This window comes from Artibeus jamaicensis, unplaced genomic scaffold (assembly GCF_021234435.1).
Source record: "Artibeus jamaicensis isolate MK-2021 breed Jamaican fruit bat unplaced genomic scaffold, CSHL_Jam_final contig_311, whole genome shotgun sequence".
Classification (NCBI taxonomy): Eukaryota; Metazoa; Chordata; class Mammalia; order Chiroptera; family Phyllostomidae; genus Artibeus; species Artibeus jamaicensis.
Window position 1 is genome coordinate 11,615,382 of NW_026521717.1, and position 24,850 is coordinate 11,640,231.

The window sequence follows — 24,850 nt, forward strand, 5'->3', positions numbered from 1 at the left end:
ATTCACCAAGAATATATAAACATTGTAAACATATATGCACCCAACATAGGAGAACCCAAATATATCAAGAAAATCTTAGAAGACTTCAAGAAAGATATTGACAGCAACACAACTATAGTTGGGAATTTTAACACCCTACAGTCAAAAATAGACAGATCTTCCAAACAAAATATCAACAAAGATATTGTGGCATTGATCAACATCCTAGATGAAGTGGACTTAACTGATATATAAATAAAGCCCTTCATCCCAAAGAACCTAAATACACAATCTTTTCAAATGTGCATGAAACATTTTCAAAGATAGGCCACATGATGGAAAACAAAATAAGCCTCAACAAATTTAAGAAAATTGAAATCATCCCAAGCATTTTCTCCAACCACAAAGAACTGAAACTGTAAATCAACCCCAAGAGAAAAGATGGAAAACACTCAAAATCATGGAGATTGAATAGCTTGCTATTAAACAATGAATGGGTCAAGAATGAAATTAAGGAAGAAATAAAAAAGTTTCTAGAAAGAAATGAAAATGAATTAACAACAACCCAAAATTTATAAGACACAGCTAAGGCAGTCCTGAGAGGGAAGTTCATAGCAGTACAGGCCTAACTGAAAAAGATAGAAACATTTCAAACAAAGAACCTAACCCTGCACCTACTAGAACTTGAGGAACAACAACAAAGACAGCTTAGAGCAAATAGAAAGAAGGAAATAACCAAGATCAGAACAGAATTAAATGACATAGACAATAAAAGCACGATCATAAGGATCAATGAATCCAGGAACTGATTTTTTAAAAGATAAACAAAATCAACAAGCCTTTAAGCAGGCTCATCAAGATAAAAAGAGAAAACCCAAATAAAAACAATCAATAATGACAGAGGAGAGACTACAATTGACCCCACAGAAATACAAAGGATTGTAAGAAATTACTATGAACTGCATGCCAAGAAATTTGAAAACTTAGGTGAAATGGATATATGTCTAGAAACATATTATCTTCCAAAACTCAATGAAGAAGAAGCAGAAAGCCTGAACAGACCAATAACAGCAGATGAAATTGAAGCAGTAATCAAAAATCTCCAAAAGCACAAGCCCTGGACAAGATGGTTTCACAAAAGAATTCTACAAAGCATTTAAGGAAGAGCTAACCCCTATCCTTCACAGACTATTCCAAAAACTCCAAAAATGATGGAAGACTCCCAAACTCTTTTCATGAAGCCAGCATCATCCTAATCACAAAACCAGATAAAGACACAACAAATAAAGAAAACTTGATGTTAACATTTCTGAGGAATGTAGACACTAAAATCCTAAAAAAAATATTGGCAAACCACATCCATCAATACATTAAAAAGATATTACAGCATGACCAATTGGGATTCATCCCAGGGATACAAGGATGGTTCAATATGAGCAAATCAGTAAATGTAATACATTGCATAAACAAAAGCAAAGACAAAAATCACATGATCATATCTATAGATGTTGAAAAAGATTTTAATAAGGTACAACACCCATTTAAGATAAAAACACTCAGCAAAGTGAGAATAGAGGGATCATTTCACAATATAGTAAAGGCCATATATGAGAGACCTACAGCCAACATTATACTCAATGTGGAAAAGATGCATTCTTTTTCACTAAGATCAGGAACAAGACAAGGATGTCCACTTTCACCACTTCTATTCAATATAGTATTGGAAGTTTTAGCCACAGCAATCAGACAAGAAAAGGAAAAAAAAGGCATCCAAATCAGAAAAGAGGAAGCAAAACTGTCACTGTTTGCAGATGATATGATAGTATACATGGAAAATCCTATAGACTCCACTGAAAAATTTCCTGACCTAATAAATGAATTTGAAAAAGTAGCAGGATATAAAGTCAATATCCTGAAATCAAAGGCTTTTTTGTATACCAACAATGAAACAGGAGAATTAGAAATCAAGAAAAAAATCCCATTTGATATAGCAAAAAGAAAAATAAAATACCTAGGAATAAACCTAACCAAGGAGGTAAAAGACCTGTATGCAGGAAACTATACAACACTGAAGAAAGAAATAAAAAAAGACACAAACAAATGAAAGCATACACTATGTTCATGGATTGGAAAAATTAACATAATCAAAATGTCCATACTACACAAAGCAATTTACAGATTCAACACAATACCTACTAAAGAACAAATCATATTTGCCAATGATACCTCAGACAAAGGTTTAATCTCCAAAATATACAAAGAACTTACACGGCTCCACTCTAGGAAGACATCTAACCCAATTAAAAAATGAGAAAAGGACTTGAACAGACACTTCTCCAAAGAGGACATACAGAAGATCCAGAGACACATGAAGAGATGCTCAATATCGTTAGCTATCAGAGAGATGCAAATTAAAACCACAATGAGATACCACTTTATACGGGTCAGAATGGCTATCATAAACAAAGCAACAAACAACAAATGTTGGAGAGGTTGTGGGGAAAAAGGATCCCTAGTTCACTGTTGGTGGGATTGCAGACTGGTACAACCATTATAGAAAACAGTATGGACTTTTCTAAGAAAACTAAAAATGGACCTGCCTATGACCCAGCAATTCCACTGCTGGGATTATATCCTATGAACCCTAAAACACCAATCCAAAAGAACCTATGCACACCAATGTTCACAGCAGCACACTTTACAATAGCCAAGAGCTGGAAGCAACTTAGGTGCCCATCAGTAAATGAATGGATCAAAAAATTACGGTACATATACACAATGGAATTCTATGTAGCAGAAAGAAAGAAGGAGCTCATACCCTTTGCAACAGCTTGGGTGGAACTAGAAAGCATTGTGCTGAGTGAAATAAGCCAGGTGGTGAAAGACAAATACCATATGATCTCACCTTTAACAGGAAGCTAAACAACAAAACAAACCAGCAAGCAAAATAAAAACAATGACACTGAAATAGAGAACAGAGTACAGCGACTATAGGGCACAGGGGAGGAAATTTCAGGGGGGAAAGGGGAAGGATTTACAGGAACTAGTAAAAAGGATACATGGACAACAACTGAGGGGGGTGGAAATGGGAGGGATATGGCGGGCATGGGGGTGGGCTGCGATGGGAGTAAAAGACAGAATTCTGTAGTTGAAAAATAATTAAATAGATAAAAAAGAAAAACAACAAATGAAAAAAAGGCTCTTGTAATTAAAACTCTTAAAGAATGAAATATTTTAAATTAAAAGCATATGGTTAAACAAATAACCTGTGCCCTACACATAGTAATCTTTGATAATTATTACTTAACAGAAACTAAAGAATCAGTGTGTTTCCAGGCATAAACATTTACAACTAGTTTACTTGCATGAATAACATTACATAGAAAAATATTTTCATTATTTAAATGTTATATTAAGAAAATCTTTTATAAAAAAGGATTCCAATATACTTTACATCACATATAAATGTAAGGTAGCATGTGTGAACTTTGAAGAACTTGTTAAAGATTCTTTTAATAAGAAATGCTGGTAAAAGTAGTCATATCTTATCAATACAATCTAAGACATCTTAAGAATGCTGCTTTTGTCATAATACATAAATATACGGGAACATGAGCAAGAATCCAAGTAAAGAAATTGTTCTTATTCACAGATTGACAGTTTGTTATCACATCAGCCTGAAATAACACATAATAATGTGTGAATGTACACTGGAATTCCTAAAAGTAGCTTTTCAGACACTTCGTGTGTAAATAATATGAGAAGGGTTCGACTTTTTTCTTTGAATTCTGGAGGATGCGGTCTTCTGGGGATAAAAGTGAAAAGTACCTCTGGCTATATTTTGCTTACAGGGGTGGGGGGAGAGGGATAAGGGGGAAAAATAGGAGAAGGGTCACCTGGAAACACATATAAAGGACACATGGACAAAGACAAAAGGGTAAAATTGAGAGTGGGTGACAGCAGGGAGTGGTGGGGGAAATGGAGACAACTGTACCTGAACAACAACTTTAAAAAAAAAAGGAAAGTTGTAGATAAACTTTTTGTATTTTTCTCCACTACCCTTTATCCCCCATGCCCTTCTTGCAATCTCTATTCTTGATACAATTTGTTGTATATATTTGTTCAGCTATACTAATTGTATAGCCACCATATGCCAGGTTCTGTGCCAACAGTGAGGGCCTTGACAATTACATCCACTCTGCCTTCAGAAATCTAAGAGCACACACAATACACAGTATTTTCAAGGAGATTACCAGAGGTTAATTAAAGTTATTTAGCAACACTATATAGATGAATCTAACAAGATCAAGTATCAGAGGTCAGGGAAATCTTCCAGGAGGAAGAGATATCAAAACTAAGGGACCAGGGATAAGTAAGACATAAGTAGGCTTTGAGTGGGAGAGTGGAGAAAGCTTAATCAGTAGAAATCTTGAGACATTCTTTCTGGACATGGCTTCCTTAATTTTCGACATGAGCTGAGACTCCTTTTAGATGATCAGCAAAGGAATGACTAAATTAGTATAAATTTATAGGACCAAAACAGTTAGTGCTTGTTCAGATATTATAAGTATTGATTTGAAATTTAAATATGTATAAATAATGGATGAGGTTGAACAGAGAGATAAGCCAGCTAGGCACTTTGTGGGGACCAGTAGGAATGACAGCTACCCTTGAGTGAGTTGCAAGAAAAGGAAGTACAGTGCCTCTTTTCTGGGCCATGCCTTCTGGCTTCTGGAAACTCTCTTTCTTTTGGGTGAGGGAGCTGACAAGAAATGAAGCTTATGAGTTGGACCTGAATGTCTTTCTTGTTCTTACATGCAACTAAAGCAATCTAAGACAACCCTGTATTGAGGCCTATGACTCAGTTAATCAGGGTATTAATCAGGGTTCTCCAGGAAAAAAGTATGTATTAACTGGCTCACACAATAATAAAGGCTGAGTTCCCTTATCTGCCACCTACGAACTGGAGAACCAAGAAAGCCAGTGGTGTAATTCAGTCTGGCTCTCGGTGCTTGAGAATCAGGGGAGCTTATGGTGTAAATTCCAGTTCCAGTCAAAACCAAGATAACCAAGAGAACCTACGTCTGAAGGCAAGACAAGATGGATATCCTGACAATAAAGAGCAAATTCGCCCTATCTTAGCCTTTGTGTTCTATTCAGGTCTTCACACACACTGGGGTAGGTGGTTTTCTGAATGAATAATATTGCCATATTTTGCACAACTCTATATATTTTACTTTATTTTATAATGGTGTTGAATATAAAATATTATTTCTATTATAGTTTTAAACTGGTTATTACTGGTGGTATATGAGAAAGCTAATGACTTATTTTGTTGGCTTGTAATTACTTAAAAGAAATTAATTTCTTCCAGACCAAGAATGTGTTTTTTTTGCTTTCATACATGTACAATAGTTTCAATGAGTATAGAATTGCATGTTCAGAGTATTTTTTTAATTAAAAACTGCAGGTATAACTCGACTGTCAACGACATTAATCATTAATGAGATGTCTGACACTAACCTGTTTCTTTAGTAATTTATTTTTCTTTCCCTGTTGTATTCTTTTTTAAACATATTTTATTGATTATGTCATTACAGTTCTATTCCCCCCTTCATTGCCCTACACCCTGCACACCCCTCCCCCACCATTCCCCCCGTTTAGTTTATGACCACGTGTCTCGAATTCTTTAGATTCTATATTTCCCATACTATTCTTGCCTTCCCCCTATCTATTTTCTACCTATCATCTATGCTACTTATTTTCTGTACCTTCTCCCCCCTTCTCCTTCTCCCACTCCCCTGTTGCTAACCCTCCATGTGATCTTCATTTCTATGGTTTTGCTCCTGATCTAGCTGTCCTCTTAGTTTGTTTTTGTTTTAGGTGTGGTTCTTAATAACTGTGAGTTTGCTGTCCTTTCACTGTTCATCTTTTTTATCTTCTTTTTCTTAGGTAAGTCCCTTTAACATTTCAGATAATAAGGGCTTGGTGATAATGAACTCCTTGAATTTGATCTTATCTGAGAAGCACTTTATCTGCCATTCCATTCTAAATGAAAGTTTTGCTGGATAGAGTAATCTTGGAAGTAGGTCTTTAGATTTCCTGACTTGGAATACTTTTTTTCCATCCCCTTCTTGCCTGTAAAGTCTCTTTTGAGAAATCCACTGACAGTCTGATGGGAACTTCTTTGTAGGTGACTGTCCTCTTATCTCTCACTGCTTCTAGGATTCTCTCCTTCATTTTAATCTTGGCTAATATAATTATGATGTGCCTTTGTGTGTTCCTTCTTGGGTCCAACTTCTTTGGGACACTCTGAGCTTCCTGGATTTCCTGGAAATCTATTTTCTTTGCCAGATTGGGGAAATTCTCCTTTATTATTTGTTCAAATAAGTTTTCCACTCATGGGTGTTCCTCTTCTCCTGCCGGTACCCCTATAATTCGGATGTTGGAATGTTTAAAGATGTCCTGGAGGTTCCTAAGCCTCTCCTCACTTTTTTGAATTCTTGTTTCTTCATCCTTTTCTATTTGGTCATTTTTTTCCTCTTTCTGGTCCACTCCTTTGGTTTGAGTCCCAGTTTCCTTTCCATTACTATTGGTTTCCTGTGCATTTCCATTCATTTCAATTAGTTTAGCCTTCATATGTTCCTCTAATTTGTGACTAAAATCAACCAGTTCTGTGAGCATCCTGATCACCAGTGTTTTGAACTGTGCATCTGAAAGTTTAGATATTTCTTCATCACTTAGATTTATCGGCTCTGGGGCTCTGAATTGTTCTTGAGCCACGTTTTGATCTGTTCATGCCTGTTATGTATGAGGAGGTGTTCACCAGGGCTGGGCTACCCAGGTAGCTGGTTTGTGACTCTGTATGTGGGGGCGGGGTCAGATTGGGACAATGGAGGTCCCCTCTGCCACTTTCTGCCACTGGGGCCTGCAGGGTCTTTCTCACCGCTTTGCTCCTTCACCAGTTTATCTGCGCTGGACTGTGTGACTTTGGTCAGCCCTCAGTGAGTCCAATGCCTTGTGCCCTCAGTGGGTCCACCCATCTCCACACCTGGGATCTGCCTATAGCTGCCGGTGTGCCTGGGTTGCATGCCCCGGTAGGTCCGGTGGATCTTTCCTGCCCAACCCCACTCTGCTGCTGGCTCTGCCCCTTTTACCGGTTTGGCTGAAGGGTTTGTTATTGTCAGACTTCCATGTAGTTCAATCTTCTGTGGTTTGGCTGCATTTTTGTTGCTCAAATTTTGTTGTTTTTAAACTTGGTTTTGTGAGAAGGCCCAGTGCTTCCACCTCTGCCTCCATCTTGGCGGAAGTCCTCCCTGTTGTATTCTTAAGTAATATTTATTTACACTATTAAAAATATTTCACCCAAGTATATTTATGTCCAATTCTATTTATTATGTTTCCTTTGGTATATCACAAATATCAAATTTTCAAATAAGAGAGGTTTTTTCTTAAATTGATTTAATAATTTTCTTCAGCTTTTGAATAATATAAAATTTTAGTGTAAATATATCTATCTGTTAAGTATTTTTCCTTGTCTCTTTCCTTTCATCAGAATTATCTCATGCTTTTTCTTCAAGTTACAGAATACTTTTGAGAGCTGCCCTTCTATTTTATGAATTTATTTTTCTAAAGTGTTAAATCTACTCTTCAGTCTTTGTTGCATTTTAATTTAGTAAATTTAAAAATTTGAAAGCAAATTTTATTTTTTATAATGGATGTAGCATCAATTAAGTAAATAAATATATTTTTAAAATCACTTTCCTGTTGATCTTTTAGTAGATTTATTGTTTATTCCTGAGGGTATTTAGTAGTGCGGGAACAATAACAGAGGGATCCCTTGCTGAGACTTATTTATGGTGAGGATTTAGAGTTAGCTGGATACCACCTTCTTCTCTACCTGGCGTGATTTCCTAGCAGGCAGAACCTATAGTAATGCTCCCACATCAATCAGCAGACCTCCTTTTCCTAATGAAAGGGAGAGCTGCTACTTCCTAAAGTTTTGACTAGAGGAAAGATACCTTAAATTTGTTTTTTTGCAATCATATTTCTGGCAATAGCTCAAACATAGTTGGGGTGTTGCTCCCCTTCTCTAATTTTAAACAACCACTCTTAAATGTAGCTCACTGTCTTAATGTTCTTGCTTTAGTTAGGACACCATCCAGGCAAAGTATAGATCAGGCTGAGAGCTGCAGTCTACAGTTCTGAGAATGGCAAGTGTAAAGTTAGAAGTTCCCCTCTGGCCTTCCCTAATCTACACTCATTCCCACCTCCCTCTCTGTTATACTATGGGTGTTAGTGAGTTTCTGTCCTTTTAAGTACTATATAGGCTTTTCCTTTATACAAGTCAGGCTGGTTGATTTTCATCTCGGTTCGGGTTCACTTGAATTCCACATTCCTTTCTGTTTTTATTCCCCCCCCTTCTTCTTTCCTCTCTCCATCTATCCCTCCCTCCCTTCCTCTTTCTTACTTCTTTCACTCTTTCCTTCTTTCTCTTTCTTTATTTCTTTCCTTCTTTTTTCCTTCTTTTTTCTTTTGTATACTTATTGCAATCTTTCTCTATCCTTATATTTTTGTCATTTCAATGCAAACAGAGAAGTTGATGTTTGTGTGGCAACAAATTATCTTAACCAGAAGTCTACATTTATGCATCATTTTTATGCTTTAATATAATTATCTTTAAATAGAAGAAGGATTTTACACCAACCTGAACAAAATAAAGAAAAAGAGAAAGTGAGATCAGAGGGAAGGAAGAGAAGGAGAGAGGGAGTGAGTGAGTGAGTGAGTTTTGGAGGAAAAGAGGGAGTAAGAGAAGGAGGAAAGAAAAAAAAATACCCAGACAAAAGAGCTATAAAAACACCCCAGTAGTTGGCAAATCTACTATAATTAACTTTTTCTAAATGACAAGTTTTATAGCCAATAAAAGCAGTGGTGGATGACTTGTAGTATTAAAATATTTTGAAGGAAAATTACAGCAAAAACGTATTAATGTATGTCTGATTTCACTATCCAAGATAAATTCCCCTATCTGCCAAATTCACCCTATGGGTTTACAACAAATCAGTCAGTACTGACCTTTAAGTAACCTCATGTTGATGTCTTTGGTCTTCATGAAAAAAAAAAAAAAAACTGGAGTAGCTTTAATTTAAAACTTTCTCTTTCCACAGCATGACAACTTGTTAAGCTGTTGCAGACCAAGACAATTTCTCCAGCTTTAAAATATAATTTTAGATTACAACACTGCAATTAAAAATGGATAGAACAATTCTGGACACTCTTACAAAGCTCTGTGGCTTGTTGGCAGTAGGACTATTGGAAGGCAGGTTGGTGTCCTGCAGCAGTTCACTGCTTTGGATGGACTCACACACTCCCTAGCATATCTCCAGCTGTCCTCCCTTTACACATGGCCACCTGGTCATCCATTACAAATGAAGTAAATCCTCTGGAAGTTTACTTGTAAGCAAACAACACAATTAATAATTTAAGCTTGAAGTAATTTACTAAATTACGTTATACTATGATGCAGTCATTAAAATGCTTATAAATTGTTAATAAAAATTCTAATAATATGAAAAATTATAAAACACACAAAACGTAAAGATTATGTAGATAAGGTAGATAAAGCAACTATGTAAAGAAAAGTTATTTTAAAACAGTGAAAGAGAATATACTAACGTGCTAGTAGCTATTTTCTCAAGAAGGTGGTAGTATGAATAATCATTTATATCTCTAAATTTCTAGAATGTTCACTTTGTGACAATTTGTATATTAGTAACACAGTAACTTCAAATTTTTGATACCATGAAATGTCAAGTAGATAGTAGAATATTATAAAAGTATCTACATAGTATCATTTCACCTAAAATAATGTATAAATAGGAGATGGTTAAAATATGGGGAAAACTTCATAGCAATTCTCTAGATGAAATAAAGAGTGAATATATTAATTTTATATATTTGCTACATATTAATCAGATAATAAAACTTGAGTAAGAAAGAGGAGAAACAAGAAAACCACTATGCTCCTAATACCCCTAATAAATAAGTGTGCTTCAAATACTTTGGATAAAATTTATAGTTGTCTACAGGAAATAAAGATTTTTACATATTTTGAGATAACATACTTCATACTAATTCACAAGTGGCAAAAAGTTTCTAAAAAATATCCTTATCATAAGCTGAAGTCAGCCCAAATGAAGTCTGTGAGAACAAGAAAAATAAAATCAGTCTAGCCAAAGGCACACCAATAAAAACAAGAATATTGGCATGACTCTGGGATGCAAAAAAAAAAAATGTATTGTGACTATACACTTTAAATGGAGGGCCCCTACTGCTTTCCTTTTCTACTCTAAAAAAAATAGTTTCTATTTGTTTATAGCCTTTGGAAATACATTTTGTTGCACAGAGGTGGGGGAATAGTTGGATAACCTACTAATTCTATTAGAAATGGAGACAGTATGTTCTATGACTCCACTGTCAGAGTTCATTGCTAACAAAATGTGTATTTGCATATCACCTGAATAGGTGTTGTGGTGTGTGTTTGGATTGGTGAGAGAGTAAGGTCAGGGAATGGCTTAAATTAGGAAGTATTGTTCTTTCCAAAGGGAGAAAGTGCAAACATCTGGTGGAGTCACCAAACCATCGAAATCACACATTTTTTTTTACATGTATGCAGAAACCTGTAGTGACTTGATCATTTGTATGGAACTATACAGAACCTCTATCTGAAACAAACAAAAACTTGAAACTGATTTATCTATTAGAAAAGACTAAGATACCTAGTGGACAATGATAAAATGCAAACAGCTAAGTATATTAAAAGATGTCAGGCACTTCTCCAAGGAGGACATACAGAATACCCAGAGACACAGGAAGAGATGCTCAATATCACTAGCCATCAGAGAGATGCAAATTAAAACCACAATGAGGTACCACTTTACACCGGTCAGGATGGCTATCATAAACAAAGCAACAAACAACCAATGTTGGAGAGGGTGTGGGGAAAAGGGGTTCCTAGTTCACTGTTGGTGGGAATGCAGACTGGTACAACCACTATGGAAAACAGTATGGAATTTTCTAAGAAAACTAAAAATGGACCTGTCTTATGACCCAGCAATTCCGTTGTTGGGACTATATCCTAAGAATCCTAAGATACCAATCCAAAAGAACCTATGTACCCTAATGTTCATAGCAGCATGCTTTACAATAGCCAAGAGTTGGAAGCAACCTAGGTGCCCATCAGTAAATTAATGGATCAAAAAAGTATGGTACATATACACAATGGAATTCTATGCAGCAGAAAGAAAGAAGGAGCTACTACCTTTTGCAACAGCATGGATAGAACTGGAAAGCATTGTGCTGAGTGAAATAGGCCAGGTGCTGAAAGACAAATACCATATGATCTCACCTTTAACAGGAAGCTAAACAACAAAATAAACAAGCAAGCAAAATAAAATCAACGACACTGAAATAGAGAACAGGCTGACAGGGATCAGAGGGGAGGGAATTTCAGGGGGAAAGGGGAAGAAGAGTTTACAGGAACTAGTATAAAGGACACATGGACAAAAACTAAGGGGGGTGAAAATGGGAGAGAGGTGGAGAGCACTGGGGGTGGGCTGAAAAGGGAGTAAAAGAAATAATACTGTAGTTGAAAAATAATTTAAAAAAAAGATGCCAGGCATGGACCATAACTCCACTAGTTGTTTACATAATAGAAAAGGAGAAAATAAATAATGAATCCCATTCTTTATATTTTCATACTCTTTAAGTAAAAATATCTTTAATTATGAGTAATTTTTTCTGGAAGATGTTTTAAGAAAATATTGGTAGACTTCCAATCAAAATGATGGAGTAGGTAAAGTATGTGCCCAACTTTTCACATGATCATATCACTGTAACAAATAAATCATAAAACAGCAATCACTGAGAACCACCTTAAAAGTGGCTAAACAGAATTCTGATAACTAAGAATATAAAGAAAAGCCACATCAAACTGGAAGGCAGGGCAGAGATGCAGAACAGTCAGGTCCCATAACAGCAGTGTGTTAATTAAGAATTGAGAGGGATATCTTGGCTGTGTAGGTACCCCCTAAGGAGTAAGGGGTGCCAGGCCCACCCTGGGTTCCCCAGCCTGGGGCACCAGTGCCTGGAAGAGAAGTCCCCATAACATTTAGCTGTAAAAAACAGCGGGGATTGTCTCTGAGAAAGACGAAGGGCTGCTAGATATAGAAGTGCTACTCTTAAAGGGCCTATGCACAGATTCATATGCTCATGACCTCACTCATTCTAAGCTCCAGCAGAGGGGCAGCAACCCAAAACATACCAGAGACATATGGGGAGAAAATAAATGGATTAACTTCGGAGTAAGGTCTGGAGGGGCAGGGTTTGGGGCAAGTCTCTCCTGATATGAATGCTCTGGCAGGCATTCATATTTATCATTCATCATTTTTGGTTTTTGTTTTGTTTTAGTTTTTTGTAGTGTTCACCTCTCACCGAGCTAGAGACAAATTCGTGCTCTCCATTATCTTGGATAAAAGAGTTTGCCCCATCTCTGGGAATTCCCTGAGAGCACACCCACATATACAGAAGTTGCTCATGCTGCCAGAACCTCTTTGAAGTATTCTACACACTAGCCATCTACTTTGGCTCACAGTACAGCCTCATTCAAAGGTCCAAAAATACCAAAATGGGAGGGGCTGGCCTTACTACCTACATTGTAGCTCCCACCAAGTGGATCCAAGCAAAACAAAATAAGAGACTGGTCTGACCTTACTCTATAAGTCCCATCAGGTGTCCTCCAGCCTGACACAGGTGGTGGCCATGATTGGCCTGTAATGTAGCTACAAGTAAGTGACCACAAGCTCAGCACAAGTGGTGCCTGGCCTTAGCTTCGCAGTGCCCACCAAGGGGTTCCAAGCCAGGTACAAATGACAGCTAGGCTTTGTTTGCAGCAAAGCCTCTCCCAAGTGTCTCCAAGCTCAACAAAAGTGGCAACCAAGCACAGATCAATTTGTAGCTCCTACCAGGTAACCCCAAGCCTGGCACAAGCAGTAGTTAACCTTAGCCTACACTAGAGCACTTCCAGAATTCTCCAAAACAAATATACAGTGATCATCTTCAGACCCTGCCAGACCCCAACCAGCTCCATAAATAACATACCTGAAGGTAGGACTCACCTGGGACCAGAGCCCCACTAAAGTGACTCCAAATCTGCAGAATCAGCCCTTACACAATACCTCATCTGACAGGATCACAGCAAGTCCTCACAACCAGTCAGTCTGAGGGTCAGCCACACCCACAGACCTGCCAGAAGCAATAAAGGCTTGACTATAATAGAAAGGTACACATGATGCACACAGGGGATACTCCTGAATAACCTGGCTCAGGGGATCAGGGAGACTGATGCCATGGTAACTACCGGGCACCTTCTACATAAGTCCTGGTACTCAGTATACTTTGTCAAGACCAGAAGACTTAATGGTTCTGACTGATACATGGAAACAAACACAAGGAATCAAAGTGAGAAGACCAAGAAACATGTTCCAAATAAAAGAACTGTACTAAACTCCAAGAAAATAACTTTAAAAAATGGCGATAAGCAATATATCAAATACAGAGTTCAAAACACTAGCTATAAAGATGCTCAATGAACATAGGCAAAGAATATATAAACTCAGAGAGATTTCAACAAAAAGATAAAAAAACTGAAATAAGATATAAGCCTTAAAAATAAAGTTGTCAAAACTAAATATATTAAATGAAAGGGAGGATATGTTAGATGGAGTCAACATAGGTTAGATGAAGACAGGATCACATCAGTGATTTGGAAGACAAGACAGCAGAAAATACACAACCTCAAAAGCACAAAGAGGAAACATTTTTTAAAAATGAGGATAGTTTAAGGCACATCTGGGAAAACTTCAAATGTTTGCATTGTAGGAGTCCCAGAACAAGAAGAGAGAGAGAGAAAGGGATCGGAAACTCATTTGAATAAATAATGACTGATGATTATATAATATACAAAATGGTTCCCCAGTAAATCAGGTAACCACCTGGTACCACACATAATTATTATAATATTAATGACTATATTCCTTGTGTTGAGCTTTACATCCTCATGAATATTTTGGAGCACCAATGTGTTCTTAATCCCTTCAATGTTTCACCCATTCTCTTAAATCCTCTACACTGTGGCAACCATCAGTTTGTTCTCTGCGTGTATGACTCTGTTTCTGTTTTTTTTTGTTTATTTTGTTATTTAGATTCCAAATATCAGTGAAATCATACAGTATTTGTCTTCTGTACACATGAAACTAATATAAAATAATTTTAAATATTGATTATTTTTAAATTTATTTACTTTTAGAGAAAGTGGAAGGGAGGGAGTGGGGAGAGAAGAAGTAGTGGGTAGGAGACATTGATCAGTTGCCTCTCACATTCCCCCAGCTGGAGACCTGACCCACAGCTCAGGCATGTGCCCTGACTGGAAATTGAATGGGTGACCTTCCCGTTCACATGTCGGTGCTCAATCCCCTGAGCCTCAGGAAGGGTAGTCAAGGAATATGTATAAAAGGCACATGGAAAAAGCCAAAGGGGTTTTGATTTGAGGGTAGGAGGTGGAGATGGCTGTGGGGGGGAGTGGTGTGGGGAAAATGGAGACAATTGTACATGAACAACAATAAAATGAAAAAATAAAATAATGTTAAATATTAATTATACATGAAATGTAAAATTTAAAAAATACAATGACTAAAAATTTTACTAACGTGGCTAAAGACATAGATTACAAGTTCAGGAACTGCAGATTCTCAAACAAGACAAACCCAAAAAGGCCCACAGTATGAAAAATTATAATTAAAATGTTAAAGATAAAAGAAAAAATTTAAAGTAGCAAGAGAAAAGCAGTTAGTTACATATAAATGCACCCCGAAGAGACTATCAACACATTATGATTTTAAACAAATTATTTAGTTCAGATGGGAAGACATGAAATATTCAAAATGATAAAAGGCAAAAACCTATAACCCAAGTTACTTTACGTAACAAGGCTATTATTTAGGATCAAAAGAGAAATAAAGTCTCCCAGTAAGAAAAAGCTAAAGTTCATCACCAATAAACCAATATTACAAGAAGGAGAAGGGGGGAGAAGGTACAGAAGATAAGTAGCATAGACAGTAGATAGAAAATAGATGGGGGCAAGAATAGTATGGGAAATATAGAATCTAAAGAACTTGAGACACACATTCATAAACTAAAGGGGGGGATAATGGTGGGGACGGGGGGGTAGGGTGGAGGGGAATGAAGGGGGGAATAGAACAACTGTAATGGCATAATCAATAAAAAAAATTAAAAAAGAAATTAAAAGGTAATCTTTAAGTGGAAAAAAATATTTAAATAAGAAAATATTTTTTAAATCTCACTTAAAAGGTAAACACTTAATAAAAGCAACAAATCAAGCAATTATAAAGCTAGTACAAGGGTTAAAACACAAAGATAAAATCATGTGCAATTACTCCAATAAATTAAAGGATACACAAACACACATACAGAACAGAAATAAAAAATAATTACAAAAACATAAACTTGGAGTGAATAAGTTAAAATTGTAGTTATTTTAGAACGTATTTACACTTAAGTGACCATCAACTTAAAATAAATTAGCATAAACATAGCTTGATATATATGAAGCACATTGAAACCACAAACCAAAAATGTATATGGATATACTAAGAGAAAGGAATCCAAACATAGCACTACAGAAAGTTCTCAATTTACAAAAGAAAGAGCAATAGAATTAAAAAGAAACAGAAAAGTTACAAAAAATAATTAAAAATGACAGTCACTACACCTCTATAAATAATTACTTTAAATGTAAATAGAATAAATACTGCAATCAAAAGACATAGTGTGGCTGAATGGCTAAAAAAAACTTATATACATGCAGTTTAAAAGAGACCCAGTTCAAAAGACACACACGGCCTTGGTTCATGTGACTCAGTGGATTTCAGTGGTACCCTGCCTGCAGCCCTTTGGGTTGCTGGTTCAATCCCCAGTCAGGGTACATGCCTGGGTTGTGGGCCAGGTCCCTGGCATGGAGTGTGATATTGGCTATCACGCATTGATGTTTCTCTATCACTCTTTCTCCCCCGCTTCCTCTCTCTTTAAAAATAAATAAATAAAATCTTTTAAAAAAGACACAGGGAGAAGGAAGATGGTGGAGGAGTGAATGGAAGTCACAATGACCTCCTCCCAGGACCAATCTGGAATTACAACTCGGTTGAGGAGAAACCACCCAGAACAAACAACTGAGCAACAGCCAGTGAAAAGCAGATGAATTCAGACATGCAGAACCAGCTTCAGCATAACCAGTCTGATAAAGAGTGCAATGGAGATTCAAGAGGGCTGTTGGGCACACACAGGAAGCAGTGCTGGTGAGATAATTAAGTAGCAGAAGGTTGGATCCCTGAAGAAGATTGAGATCTAAACCCTAAGCTAGGATTCCCAGCCTAGAACATCAGAGCTCAAAAAGTACACAGATAAATAGCCAGTGGACAAAGTAGCAGAGTTGCCCTCTGCCAGAGACAGACAAAGACACAAGGGCCATTTAAAGAGTCAACACACAAATTTTCATTTGCAGCCACTTACCTGAGGCTCAAGCAAAGTCAGGGACAAAATGGGCTGGAGATGCTGGAGGAGAGACTGGGGATGGAAGCCTTGGAGAAAGAACTGAGAGAGTAGCCACAGGGATCCCAGTGCTGAGTCATCCCCCAGACAGCAGCAGCCTTTGTGCTCAGGCAGACCACTCCCCTCTGATCAGCAATAGCCTGACGGGAAACGATAGCCTGAGTAGGGTCTCTACCCTGGCCCTTTGCTGCTTAAGCCTGACTGCTGAGTCCTAGTAACCAGATAAACAACTGAAGTAGACAGCCAGAGGCAGTAGATCACTAGCAAAGGTAGGGCAGTGTGCACTAGAGAGACTTGAAGAAAGACTAGGCATGAAGGCTTTTGAGAGAGAACTGAAAAAGTAGCTGCTGGGATCTGATGCTGAGTCAACCACCATATACAGCAATCATCCTGCTAGGGCAGACCACTCCCCTACAAGCAACAGCTACCCAAGGGGGAACAATAGCCCCAACCACAGGAGGGCACTTAAACCTGACCACTGAATGAGAAAGGACCATATTAACAATTAAAGGAGCCCTTGCTTGTGTAGCTTAGTGGATTGACTGTGGGCCTGTGAACCAAAGGATCAACGTTCTATTCCCAGTCAGGGTACGTGCCTGGGTTGCAGGCCAGTTCCCAGCAGGGGATGAATGAGAAGTAACCATACATTGATATTTCTCTCTCTCTCCTTCCCTTCCCTTCTAAAGGTAAAGAAATATAATCTTAAAAAAAAAACAATTAAAGGAGACAGCCAGTGACAGCAGATAACTGGAAGAATTGAACAGGCTGCCTAAGGTCAGATGGGGTCAACATCTGACATATACTGGTACAAAAGCCACTGTAGTCTTCTTCATGATTTGCAATATTTTCTTTCCTGCATAGCTTTATAACATTCATTACTTGTCCAGCAAATTTGTATATAATAAGTCACTAGATTTTATACTATAGTGTATTTCAATTCACATATTTTGCCCCTCCCTTCTCTTAGCCCATCTTACCTTCCTCTTTCCTTGCAATATCCTCACTTCAAATTTGGTTTTCTCTTTTGCTACAACTTGTTTTCATTCCACACTCTTACTGTTTCTCCCCTGTCCAGACACTCAAAATGAATTTTTTTATCAATGGTTATTTCACATCCTTTTCCCCAGCTCTTAAAATATCTTTGTTCTCTCTACACCTGTAAAAAAGTGCTAGTTGGTTGTGGGTAGGGTAGTTATTGTTGCATTGTTATTTCAAGTTTATCTCTAGAGATTCACTAATTCTGTATTTCAAATTAAAAAATTACTGGACCCTTGTTCTTTGCTCTTAGTACCCCCTCTCCCTCTATCATTATAAAATCACTTCCCCTTCATCTAAACAACTCTAAATTTTTCTTTGTTTCTTTTTTCCCTCTTATTCCCATACCACCTATACTACTTTTAGCTTGTTTGTTATTGATAGTATTCTATTGTATCTTTCTCTCCAATTTGGCTCCTATATTTTTATTAATTATTTCATATTTTCCCTTCATTTTTCTTTCTCTCACTTTATTTTATTTTTTACTATTTTACTTTCTGTTTAAACCTAAAATTATATGCTTATCTTCTCATACTCTATTCTACACTCTTCATTCCCTTTTCTTATTCATGAGGTAAACTTTACCTTATCTCCTTCCATTACTCCAGCTCCCAACTCTTATTAGCTCTCCTCCTTCTAACCCTCTCAAAATCATTTCTCTTTCAGTAGGTTACCTCACATCCACTCTCTTTTCTTATAGTAGTCTTAATCTCCTTACACCCTCATTAGTACTGATTCATTTGCTATTGATAGTGGGATTATAGGGGAGTTATATTTGCAGGTGTGGGTGTGGTTTTGTTCTGGGCTCTGTGGTTTTGTTCAGGCAGTGCCTATACAATAGCACATAAGATGTGGTAGGAGAGATGATCTTCAGTCAACAAGTGGCAGGGAAGGATCCACAAAAGAATGACCCAAAACCCAATTACACTCAGAAAACCATTCTAAAAGGCATAACGGACATCCTAAGATCATCAAGTTCAGGTATCAAGGAGACCGCAGCACTGTATCTCATAAGCCTCTCACCATAGAAGTTCACACCAAAAACTCAAAAAGTCAAAACAGATAGATCTAAGAAACAAAAGCAAAAATAAAGAGTTTCACAAATAATGGGAAGACAAAGAAACAACCCCCAAACTGAAGAAAAGGAGGAATCCTCAGAAATAACACTAAATGCAATAGACACAAGTCAACTATCAGATATTGAGTTCAAAACAATTGTTATAAGGGACCTCAATGAACTCAGTGCAAACTACCAAAAATTACAGGGGAATTACAAGGAACTTATTGGAAATTATATCAGCATAAAAAGAACATAGAAACAATCAACAAGGGCCAAGAAGAAATGAAAAATACAATTTCTCAATTAAAGAACACAGTAAAAGAAATCAAAAGCAGGCTCAACGAAGCAGAGGATCAAATCAGTGAGCTGGAGGACAAAGTAGAAAAAAAACATCCCAAAAAGAGCAAGAAAAAAAAAGTCTGAAAAAGAATGAAAAGGGGTTACAGGAAAGGCAGGGCAACATGAAATGGAACAATATCTATATAATAGAGTTACCAGATTTGTCTGGTAACAATAACTCTGGTACAATATCTATATAATAGAGTTACCAATTTGTCATGTATCTGACAAAATATACTAAAAAACAAAGGCCATAAAATGAGACCCAGAAATTCACTTCATAATACTCAAAGGAGGAATCCATCAAGAAGTTAAAAACATTATAAATATATGCACCCAACATAGAACCATCCAAATATGTAAGACAAGTTTTTGAGGACTTCACAAAAGACATAGAGAGCAACACATTTACACTAGAGAATTTTAACACTCCACTGTCAACAATAGATAGAGTCTTAAGTCAAAATATCAGCAAGGATATTGTGGCACTGAACAATGCCCTACCTAGATCAAATGGACTTAACTGTTATATATAGAAACTTTCATCCCAAAGAAGCAAAATATACATTCTTTTCAAATGCACATGGAAAATTTTCACATAGACCACATAATAAGACATAAAACAAGCTTCAACAAATTCAAAAAATCGACGTCATATAAAGCATCTTCTCAAAAAGCAAGGGTCAGAAAATAGAAACCAACCTCAAGGAAAAAAACCCTAAAATACTCAAACTCATAGTGATTGAATAGCATGCTATTGAACAATAAATGGGTTAAGAATGAGATCAATGGAGTAATCAAAACGTTTCTGGCAACTTCCGCCAAGATGGAGGCATAGGTGGATGTGCAGTGGTTTCTCACACAACCAAGTTTAGAGACAACTAAATATTAGCAACAGAAAACATAGTCAGAACATGGAAAATTGAACTTTTCGGAAGTCCGTTAACAACAAATTCTTCAGCTTGACTGGTAAGGGGCAAAACCAGCGGCTGGGGAAGTGGGATTGCACAGGAGGTCTCTGTCAGCCGGACTCAGGCAGGCGCGGAATCCAGACACGCGGAATCCAGGCTCAGGGTTGGACCTAGTGAGCGACCAATCGAGCGAGCCACCAGGCGAGTGACCACGGGGGAGACAGCGGGGGAGCGGTGCTGCGTGTTGACTGTGGTCCCGCATTTGTGCACGGGTGGACAGGCGAGGGAGTGGGCAATTGGACCGGGGCCCAGAGGGTCCCCGTGGCCAGCGGCAGTGGAGGGTGCCGCCATTTCCCCGCTCTGACCCCACCTCCACATACAGCATCATAACCCAGCGACTCTCAGTGGCCCGGCCCAGGTGAACCACCTAAGACGCTAATCCTCACCCAGCTGTGAGAAACAGCAGAGGGTGCCGCCATTTCCCCACTCTGACCACGCCCCCACATACACCGTCACAACCCAGAGACCTGGGAGTCCAAGGCACCGCTTCTCACACTTAAAGGGCAGGAACGGACCAAAAATGTCGCAAGATCTCAAAGCCCCAGAGCACATAGATCTAAGTGATGAAGAAATAGCAAAACTCTCAGATGCACAGTTTAAAACACTAGTCATCAGGATCCTCACAGAACTGGTTGATTATAGCCACAACTTAGACAAATATATGAAGGCGAAACTAATTGAAATGAATGGAATTGCACAGGACACCAATAGCAATGAAAAGGAAACTGGGACTCAAATCAATGGAGTGGACCAGGAGAAAGCAAATAATGGCCAAACAGAAAAGAGTCAAGAAGCAAGAATTCAAAGAAATGAGGAGAGTCTTAGGAACCTCCAGGACATCTTGAAATGCTCCAATATCCGAATTATAGGGGTACCAGAAGGGGGAAAGGCACAGCCACCAGTGGAAACCTTATTTGAACAAATAATAAAGGAGAATTTCCCCAATCTGGCAAAGGAAATAGACTTCCAAGAAATCCAGAAAGCTCAGAGAGTCCCAAAGAAGTTGGACCCAAGAAGGAACACACCAAGGCACATCATAATTATATTAGCCAAAATTAAAATGAAGGAGAGAATCCTAGAAGTGGCAAGAGCTAAGGGGACAGTCACCTACAAAGGAGTCCCCATCAGACTGTCAGCAGATTTCTCAAAAGAGACCTTACAGGCAAGAAGGGGCTGGAAAGAGGTATTCCAAGTCATGAAATCCAAAGACCTACATCCAAGATTGATCTATCCAGCAAAACTTTCATTTAGAATGGAAGGACAGATAAGGTGCTTCTCAGATAAGATCAAATTCAAGGAGTTCATCATCACCAAGCCCTTATTATATGAAATGTTAAAGGGACTTATCGAAGAAAAAGAAGTTAAAAAAACATGAACAGTGAAAGGACAACAAACTCACAGTTATTAACAACCACACCTAAAACAAAAGCAAACTAAAAGGACAGCTAGATCAGGAGTGGAAACATAGAAATGAAGATCTCAAGGAGGGTTAGCAACAGGGGAGTGGGAGGAGGAGAAGGGGGAGAAGGTACAGAAAATAAGTAGCATAGACAGTAGATAGAAAATAGATGGGGGGTCAAGAATAGCATGGGAAATATAGAATCTAAAGGAAATGAGACACATGGTCATAAACTAAAGGGGGGTAATGGTGGGGACGGGGGGTAGGGTGGAGGGGAATGAAGGGGGGAATAGAACGACTGTAACAGCATAAACAATAAAAAATTAAAAAAAAAGAAGAGGAAACGAGGACAACAGATTGTGACAGACACCAGACATGTGTACCCAGAGGGAAGCCCTCACCAAGGACACTTGTGAGGTGGCCATCAGCGAGCCACGGGGAGAAGCCCAGAAGAAACCACACCTCCTGATACCTTGATCTTGGACTTGTAGCCTCCAGAACTGTGAGGATGTAGATTTCTGTGCTTGGCTTATAAGCCACAAGACTGTGGCATGGTGACCGATGAACCTATATGGAGGGGCATTTGTTGATCTCTTAGCTTCCTCCTTTCACAAAAGGAGTATTGGTGTCATTCCTGCAGGCCTGTACTTGCTTCTATAACAAATATCCCCCAGATAGATAATGGATCAGATAAAGTCAAAGTTCATTTTTGTTCAACAACAACAACAAAAAGTTTCTGGCAATAAATGAAAACAAACTCACAACAGTCCAAAACTTATGGGACACAGACAAGGCAGACCTGAGAAGGAAGTTCATAGCAATTCAGGCTTACCAAAATAAGATAGAAACATGTCAAAGAAACAACCTAATCTTACATCTACAACAACTGGAGGTACAACACTGAACATAACCCAAAGCAGGAAGAAGAAAAGAAATAACCAAGATCAGAGCGGAATTAAATGACATAGTGACAAACAGCGCAATTTTATTTTAAGAATCAATAAATCCAGGAGCCAGTTCTTTGAAAAGATAAATAAATCGATGAGCCTTTAAGGAGACTGATGAAGAAAATAAGAGAGAGGACCCAATAAACACAACCAAAAAGGAAAGAGGAGAGATTACAACTGACACCACAGAAGTATAAAGGATTGTAAGCAATAACTATGAAGAACTATATGCTAAAAAATTGGAAAACCTAGGTGAAATGGACACATTTCTAGAAAAATATAATATTCCAAAACTCAATGAAGAAGAAGCAGAAAGCTTGAATAGGCCAATAAGAGCTGAATAAATGGAAGCAGTAATAAATTAAAAAAAAAACCCTTCCCACATGCAAAAGCCATCCACCTAGGGGTTTCACAGAACTTTACAAAACATTTAAGGAAGAGCTAACTCCTATCTTTCACAGAATATTCCAAAAAACCTATGAAAATGTGAGACTCCCAAACTCTTTTTACGAAGCCAGCATAATCCTGATCCCAAAACCAAATAACAGTACAAAAAAGAAAGACAACAACAGGCCAAGGTTGCTGGTGAACACAGATGTTAAATTTCTCAACAAAATATTGGCAAAGTGCATGCAGCAGCACATTAAAAAGATCGCACACCATGATGATCAACTGGGATTCATCCCAGGGATGGAAGGATGGTACAATATTCAAAAGTGAATAAACCTAATACATCACCCCCCAAAAAGGGAAAACAAAAGTCACATATCATACATCACATCAATATGTGCCAAAAGTCACAGATGGGATCATCTATTGGCAATAGATGCTGATAGATACATCAAAAGTCACACTTCATATCAATAGATGCCAAAAAAGCATGTGACAAAGTACTGTGCTCACTTATTATAAAAACACTCAGCAAAGTAGGAATAGAGGGAGAACTCCTGAAAATAATAAAGGTTATATATGATAAATCTACAGTCAACATCATACTCAATGGACAAAACCAAAGAGCTTTTCCACTAAGATCAGAAACAAAACGAGGACATCTGCTTTCACCACTTACATTGAACATAGTATTAGAAGTCCTAGCCACAGCACCTAGACAAGAGAAAGAAATGAAATCATCTAAGTTGAAAAGGGGAAAGTAAAATTGTCATTGTTTGCAGATGACCTGATAGTATACATAGTAAACCCTATATACTACACCAAAAAACTACTCTTCCTAATTAGTGAATTTGGCAAAATATAGGGATACAAAGCCAATGTTCAGAAATCGAGGGTATTTTTGTACACCAAAAATTAAATATCAGAAACAGAAATCAGAAAATAAATTCCATTTGCTATAGCAAGAAGAAAAATAAAATACCTAGGAATAAACCTAACCAAGGAAATAAAATACATGTATTCAGAAACTACACAACACTGAAGAAAGCAATCAAGGAAGACATAAACACAAATAAAAACATATATTGTGTTCATAGATTGGAAGAATTAACATCATCAAAATGTCCATACTACCCAAAGCAATATACAGATTCAGTGCAAATCCTATTAAAGTACCAATGGCATATTTCACAGACATAGAACCAACACTTCAAAAATTTATATGGAACCATAAATGACCCCGAATAGCAGCTGCAACTTTGAGAAAGAAGAACTAAGTAGGAGGGATCACAATACCTGACATCAAACTATATTACAAAGCCATGGTTATCAAAACAGCCTGGTACTGGCATAAGAACAGACACAGAGATCAATGGAACAGAATAGAGAGCCCAGGAATAATCCAAAGTCTCTGTGTTCAATTAATACTTGACAAAGTGGGTAGAAACATAAAATGGAGTAAAAATAACCTCTTCGACAAATGGTGACTGGAGATCTGGACAGCTATATGCAAAAAAAAAAAAAAAAAAAGAAAGAAAGAAAGAAACTTGACCACTAACTTACACCTCACACAAAAATAAACTCAAGATGAATAAAAACTTAAATATAAGTTGTGATACCATAAAGTCCTAGAGGAGAATATAGGCAGGAATATCAGATATTTCAGTAATCAATATTTTCACTGATAGAGCAAGGGATATAGAGGAAAGAATAACCAAATGGAATCTCATAAAAAAAACTTTTGCATGGCTGAAGAAAATATTAGCAAAATTAAAAGGGGACTAACTGTATGGGAAAATATTTTTGAGAGTGATATATCAGACAAAGGTTTGATCTCCAAAATATATAGAGAACTCACACAACTCCACTCCAGGAAGACAAGCAATCTAATTAAAAATGGGCAAAGGAACTGGACAGGCACTTCTCCAAGGAGGACACACAGAGGGCCCAGAGACATATGAAAGGTTGTTCAGCATCACTAGCCATTAGAGAGATACAGATTAAACCCACAATAAGATACCACTTCACCCTTATCTCAATGGTCATC